This window comes from Schistocerca serialis, unplaced genomic scaffold (genome assembly GCF_023864345.2).
Source record: "Schistocerca serialis cubense isolate TAMUIC-IGC-003099 unplaced genomic scaffold, iqSchSeri2.2 HiC_scaffold_96, whole genome shotgun sequence".
Lineage (NCBI taxonomy): Eukaryota > Metazoa > Arthropoda > Insecta > Orthoptera > Acrididae > Schistocerca > Schistocerca serialis.
The window spans coordinates 1-7,500 of NW_026048584.1; the positions used below are offsets into that span (position 1 = coordinate 1).

The window sequence follows — 7,500 nt, forward strand, 5'->3', positions numbered from 1 at the left end:
AGACTCCTTGGTCCGTGTTTCAAGACGGGTCGTGAAATTGTCCAAAGCTGAAGCGCCGCTGACGGGAGCGATTATTCCGCCCGAGAGCATCCCGAGCCAACAGCGGCGCGGGTCCGGGGCCGGGCCAGGTAGGTCCCGTCATCCGGGAAGAACCGCGCGCGCTTGCCGGGAGCCCGAGCGCCCAAAGGGGCGAATCGACTCCTCCAGATATACCGCCGGGCAGCCAGCCAGGACACCGGGGCTCTGCCCAACAGACGCGAACCGAGGCCCGCGGAAGGACAGGCTGCGCACCCGGGCCGTAGGCCGGCACCCAGCGGGTCGCGACGTCCCTACTAGGGGAGAAGTGCGGCCCACCGCACACCGGAAACGGCCCCACCCCGCGGCGAGTGGAAAGGCAACCGGACACGACCCCGCCGCGGATTGCTCCGCGCGGGCGGCCGGCCCCATCTGCCGAGGGCGGAGGCCAGTGGCCGGATGGGCGTGAATCTCACCCGTTCGACCTTTCGGACTTCTCACGTTTACCCCAGAACGGTTTCACGTACTTTTGAACTCTCTCTTCAAAGTTCTTTTCAACTTTCCCTCACGGTACTTGTTCGCTATCGGTCCTCGTGGTCATATTTAGTCTCAGATGGAGTTTACCACCCACTTGGAGCTGCACTCTCAAGCAACCCGACTCGAAGGAGAGGTCCCGCCGACGCTCGCACCGGGCCGCTACGGGCCTGGCACCCTCTACGGGCCGTGGCCTCATTCAAGTTGGACTTGGGCTCGGCGCGAGGCGTCGGGGTAGTGGACCCTCCCAAACACCACATGCCACGACAGGCGGCAGCCTGCGGGGTTCGGTGCTGGACTCTTCCCTGTTCGCTCGCCGCTACTGGGGGAATCCTTGTTAGTTTCTTTTCCTCCGCTTAGTAATATGCTTAAATTCAGCGGGTAGTCTCGCCTGCTCTGAGGTCGTTGTACGAGGTGTCGCACGCCACACCGCCAGCCGGCTGTGCACGCTACCGAGTAAGTACCGGTATGCGAACCGCCAGGCGACGGGCGCGCATCGCACGTTTAAGGAGGCGCGGCCGGCCCCACAGGCGGCCGCGACGCTCCCAGGTCTGCGAAGCGGGGCAAACGCCGCGCGCTTCAGTATACGTAGCCGACCCTCAGCCAGACGTGGCCCGGGAACGGAATCCATGGACCGCAATGTGCGTTCGAAACGTCGATGTTCATGTGTCCTGCAGTTCACATGTCGACGCGCAATTTGCTGCGTTCTTCATCGACCCACGAGCCGAGTGATCCACCGTCCTGGGTGATCTTTTTCTTAGTTTCCACTGTCTCTTTCAAGACAGTTGCATAGGCGGGACGTAGGCGTGTGGCGGCCCCCTGTTCAAGCGTTCTGTGTCCAACAGCCTCACGGCCGATGGGCGTCGTACGGCTCCACAACCGGAGCGGACAGGCAGTCGGGCGAAAGTCATTCAAAACCGGCGCCAGGCGCCAGGTGCCGCAGGCCAGCCGCTCCAGCGCTTCAGCGCTCGTACCACACAACATTGGCGTTAGTTTTGAGAAGCACGCGTGGTTCCGCACGCGGCGCACGGCTACTGCGAGCCGTACAGGTAGCGTGTTGCGCGACACGACACGCACATCGAAAGACATGCAGTCTAGTCGGTAATGATCCTTCCGCAGGTTCACCTACGGAAACCTTGTTACGACTTTTACTTCCTCTAAATGATCAAGTTTGGTCATCTTTCCGGTAGCATCGGCAACGACAGAGTCAATGCCGCGTACCAGTCCGAAGACCTCACTAAATCATTCAATCGGTAGTAGCGGACGGGCGGTGTGTACAAAGGGCAGGGACGTAATCAACGCGAGCTTATGACTCGCGCTTACTGGGAATTCCTCGTTCATGGGGAAACAATTGCAAGCCCCAATCCCTAGCACGAAGGAGGTTCAGCGGGTTACCCCGACCTTTCGGCCTAGGAAGACACGCTGATTCCTTCAGTGTAGCGCGCGTGCGGCCCAGAACATCTAAGGGCATCACAGACCTGTTATTGCTCAATCTCGTGCGGCTAGAAGCCGCCTGTCCCTCTAAGAAGAAAAGTAATCGCTGACAGCACGAAGGATGTCACGCGACTAGTTAGCAGGCTAGAGTCTCGTTCGTTATCGGAATTAACCAGACAAATCGCTCCACCAACTAAGAACGGCCATGCACCACCACCCACCGAATCAAGAAAGAGCTATCAATCTGTCAATCCTTCCGGTGTCCGGGCCTGGTGAGGTTTCCCGTGTTGAGTCAAATTAAGCCGCAGGCTCCACTCCTGGTGGTGCCCTTCCGTCAATTCCTTTAAGTTTCAGCTTTGCAACCATACTTCCCCCGGAACCCAAAAGCTTTGGTTTCCCGGAGGCTGCCCGCCGAGTCATCGGGAGGAACTGCGGCGGATCGCTGGCTGGCATCGTTTATGGTTAGAACTAGGGCGGTATCTGATCGCCTTCGAACCTCTAACTTTCGTTCTTGATTAATGAAAACATACTTGGGCAAATGCTTTCGCTTCTGTTCGTCTTGCGACGATCCAAGAATTTCACCTCTAACGTCGCAATACGAATGCCCCCGCCTGTCCCTATTAATCATTACCTCGGGTTCCGAAAACCAACAAAATAGAACCGAGGTCCTATTCCATTATTCCATGCACACAGTATTCAGGCGGGCTTGCCTGCTTTAAGCACTCTAATTTGTTCAAAGTAAACGTGCCGGCCCACCGAGACACTCACTCAAGAGCACCCTGGTAGGATTGCAACGGGGTCCGCCTCGGGACGCACGAGCACGCACGAGGCGCGTCGCACGCCTTCAGCTCGCCCCACCGGCAGGACGTCCCACGATACATGCCAGTTAAACACCGACGGGCGGTGAACCAACAGCGTGGGACACAAATCCAACTACGAGCTTTTTAACCGCAACAACTTTAATATACGCTATTGGAGCTGGAATTACCGCGGCTGCTGGCACCAGACTTGCCCTCCAATAGATACTCGTTAAAGGATTTAAAGTGTACTCATTCCGATTACGGGGCCTCGGATGAGTCCCGTATCGTTATTTTTCGTCACTACCTCCCCGTGCCGGGAGTGGGTAATTTGCGCGCCTGCTGCCTTCCTTGGATGTGGTAGCCGTTTCTCAGGCTCCCTCTCCGGAATCGAACCCTGATTCCCCGTTACCCGTTACAACCATGGTAGGCGCAGAACCTACCATCGACAGTTGATAAGGCAGACATTTGAAAGATGCGTCGCCGGTACGAGGACCGTGCGATCAGCCCAAAGTTATTCAGAGTCACCAAGGCAAACGGACCGGACGAGCCGACCGATTGGTTTTGATCTAATAAAAGCGTCCCTTCCATCTCTGGTCGGGACTCTGTTTGCATGTATTAGCTCTAGAATTACCACAGTTATCCAAGTAAACGTGGGTACGATCTAAGGAACCATAACTGATTTAATGAGCCATTCGCGGTTTCACCTTAATGCGGCTTGTACTGAGACATGCATGGCTTAATCTTTGAGACAAGCATATGACTACTGGCAGGATCAACCAGGGAGCTGCGTCAACTAGAGCTGAGCAGCCGGCCGCCCGGGAGTGTGTCCCGGGGGCCCGCGCGAACACGCAAGCGTCCGCTCAATTATTCTGCAAACAGGAGGAGGCTGAGCTCCCCTGCACAATACACCTCGAAACCCTCTCAGGTCCCGGCGGCGCGCAGCGCCGTCCTAAGTACTTGGTCGGGTTCGAGAGAGGCGCAATCGCCCGGAGTTTGGCGAGTAGACGCTTTAGGTGCGACCACCCGTGCTCCCAACTGAGCTTGCCGCTGCCGACAGAGGCCCGGGAGCGTGCTGTCGTGGCATTGCCGGCGGGAGACAACACGCGCCACCTACGGGTGGCCGGCAGCTCCAACGCCAGCGCCACAGAAGGACAAAAGCCCCACTTGGGTGCCGAAGCGAACTCTCCCAGCACAGCGCACGCGCCAACACGTCCGCACAGCTGCGATACAATCCACCTGCGAGAACCGCAGAGGCGACCGAGCAGCAGACGGCGTCGCGGCGCCGAGCGCCGGGCGGCGGCGCATCCTCAGCGCACACAGTCCTCAATCGGACCAGCACACTGCAGATGTCCACCGCGCTTCGCACCGGGCCCGCGAGGACCTACTTTGGCCGCACGGCGCCGCGTGCAGGGTGCGCCGGCGCGCAGCTGCGCCGCCTGCCGCCTCCGTCGGCCGGCGCGCCTGCCACTGGCCGCCCCCACCAGCCGGCTGTAGCGCGTGCGCCCACGCACCGCGCGGCCAGCCACGCCGGGAGGCCCCCCCTCACCGGCCGGGGACGGTCCCACCCAGCCACCGCCGCGTATCGCTTCACACCCACATGCCATTCACGTTCGTGGGCATGGTGGGTATCGCTGAAACAACCGGTTGGTAGCTCAACCGATCGTCGCCATCACTGATTCACCTCTAGCGAGAACAACCGCACCACAACGGTTTACCAGTTCTTCATTTGCGTAACGTCACCAGCAAACGTAGACGTCCATCGCCATTTGCAAATTCAACGATTGTTGCATGCCTGTGTCAGGTGTCACGACACACTATGTCTGCCCACATACACGCAACAACATGTGCACGCTTCGCGAACACGTGGAAGGTGGCCCCCGTACGTATGCGATGTCCATTGCGCGAACGACTGTCAACCGGCCTCTGTCGCATGTCGCAGATGTGGAACGCAGTGCACCATGCTATCACGGTGTGTGAGAAGAGACGACTACGTCTGACAACACGCGCCACTACATCAACAGACGGCTCATGCTGATCGCCATCCACGGCATACCATACTTCAATCCAGCTCTTATAGGGAGACGACACGTAGCTGAGTGCACAATATTTGGACCGTATGGTTCGCCGTTGTTGGCGCAGTCGTGGTACGGTCACACATGTACCACGATGTATCATTCAGTTACATGAGGACCAATGTGCAGTACAGTGTGTGATTTGGACGTACAACATCAGCGGACAGTTGACACAAGCCGTACCACAACGTAGGCTGTGCTTCGCCATGCGAATGCCAATGAACAACTGCGAAGGGCATTGAGCATGTACGTCCTGCTGCCATCCGCATTACAGTGTATAGCTGCAAGGTGTTTAACATGAAGCGATACTCTGGGGACCGGGCCAGTGCGAGTAGCAAACTATATTGCGGGGGTTGCAGTTAGGCAACACTACACTAATTTAACGCGTCGTATGACAATTACAGAGCAGGTTAAGGCCCAACGTGTGTTGGGTTAAGGTACAATATAGGTTAGGTTAAGGTACAATATAGGTTAGGTTACGGTACAATATGGGTTAGGTTAAGGGACAATATGGGTTAGGTTAAGGGACAATATAGGTTAGGTTAAGGGACAATATGGGTTAGGTTAAGGGACAATATGGGTTAGGTTAAGGGACAATATGGGTTAGGTTAAGGGACAATATGGGTTAGGTTAAGGGACAATATAGGTTAGGTTAAGGGACAATATAGGTTAGGTTAAGGGACAATATAGGTTAGGTTAAGGGACAATATAGGTTAGGTTAAGGGACAATATAGGTTAGGTTAAGGGACAATATAGGTTAGGTTAAGGGACAATATAGGTTAGGTTAAGGGACAATATAGGTTAGGTTAAGGGACAATATAGGTTAGGTTAAGGGACAATATAGGTTAGGTTAAGGGACAATATAGGTTAGGTTAAGGGACAATATAGGTTAGGTTAAGGGACAATATCGGTTAGGTTAAGGGACAATATGGGTTAGGTTAAGGGACAATATAGGTTAGGTTAAGGGACAATATAGGTTAGGTTAAGGGACAATATAGGTTAGGTTAAGGGACAATATAGGTTAGGTTAAGGGACAATATAGGTTAGGTTAAGGGACAATATAGGTTAGGTTAAGGGACAATATAGGTTAGGTTAAGGGACAATATGGGTTAGGTTAAGGGACAATATAGGTTAGGTTAAGGGACAATATAGGTTAGGTTAAGGGACAATATGGGTTAGGTTAAGGGACAATATGGGTTAGGTTAAGGCGCAATATGGGTTAGGTTAAGGCGCAATATAGGTTAGGTTAAGCGACAATATGGGTTAGGTTAAGGGACAATATAGGTTAGGTTAAGGCGCAATATGGGTTAGGTTAAGGCGCAATATGGGTTAGGTTAAGGCGCAATATGGGTTAGGTTAAGGCGCAATATGGGTTAGGTTAAGGCGCAATATGGGTTAGGTTAAGGCGCAATATGGGTTAGGTTAAGGCGCAATATGGGTTAGGTTAAGGCGCAATATGGGTTAGGTTAAGGCGCAATATGGGTTAGGTTAAGGCGCAATATGGGTTAGGTTAAGGCGCAATATGGGTTAGGTTAAGGCGCAATATGGGTTAGGTTAAGGCGCAATATGGGTTAGGTTAAGGCGCAATATGGGTTAGGTTAAGGCGCAATATGGGTTAGGTTAAGGTACACATTGTTGTAAGGAAAGGTGTATTGGGGGGGGGGGGGGGGGGGGGCGGCGGCGGCGGCGGCCGGTTTGTTGATTGTGATTATAGTAAGTGGATGCCTGCGGCATCATCTGATTTGCCACGTCAGGATGCACCTTTGGCTCATGACAGGCGGCGCTCTGATTCCATGCTTGTGGCAGACCTGTGTCTTTCATTCCTGCCATTGTTTGTGTGCTGTGACAGGAGGCAGTATTGTGATGTTGGGTGTACCCCTGTGTAGGACGTGTGTGGGTGTTGGTGGCTTAGCTGAGCAATGGTGGTTGTCGGAAGGGTGGGATATTCTGTTTTGTGAGTGGACCTCCCGGTCTGGTTATGATAGTGTGGATTGTCTAATGTGGCGGAGAGGATGCACTGGGTGTTGTTCCATGCTGGTGCTTACATATTGTCTCTGTGCCTGTTACAGGCAGAGAGTAGTGCGTGATAAGAGTGTCTGGCTGACGTGTGGTTGTGATTGTGAGCAGAGTCTTTCAGCATGTATACGGACAGTTGTATACATTATCTGTATTTTGATGGCTCTATCTATTACTAATCAGCGCCGTGTATACGTTTCATCCGGTTCCAGTCGAAACTGTTGTATCTCTGTACATTAGTGACACGGCGAGGCCGCCATGTAGTTACTCGTCTCGGCAGCTTCCACCGGTGTATGGCAAATGATTATAAGGAATCAGTCTAGTCGTCAATACCGATAGTGTGACGTCACATGTCTGGGGTGGGGGACGCTGCGCCCTTCTGGTGGGTCATGGCCTAGAAAGACTCTTCCCACGCAGGGGGGGCTTGGACTGTCATTGACTCTTCCGAGTAATATACTTGCCGTACGTTTTTGCGACTGCGAGTGCAACGCTCACCGGTACCGACATGGATGGAGCGCCTCCTAGCTGCCGCTGAGCATCTGCATTCGTACAGAGAGCAACGCGATCGCGTCTGTAGCTCGTACGTGGTACAGCTCGCAGCTCATGTATATGGACAGCGGGAATGTCGC

General features: G+C 54.4%; 2 non-coding genes across 2 annotated transcripts; both read right to left on the minus strand.

Moving 5' to 3' along the window:
* Nucleotides 1–1,142: 1,142 nt before the first annotated feature.
* LOC126453753 (5.8S ribosomal RNA) lies at nt 1,143–1,297 on the minus strand. The gene has a single exon (XR_007585039.1). It is a non-coding gene; the product is annotated as a 5.8S ribosomal RNA (ribosomal RNA).
* Nucleotides 1,298–1,651: 354 nt separating this feature from the next.
* Nucleotides 1,652–3,566, minus strand: LOC126453756 (small subunit ribosomal RNA). The gene has a single exon (XR_007585042.1). It is a non-coding gene; the product is annotated as a small subunit ribosomal RNA (ribosomal RNA).
* Nucleotides 3,567–7,500: the final 3,934 nt, after the last annotated feature.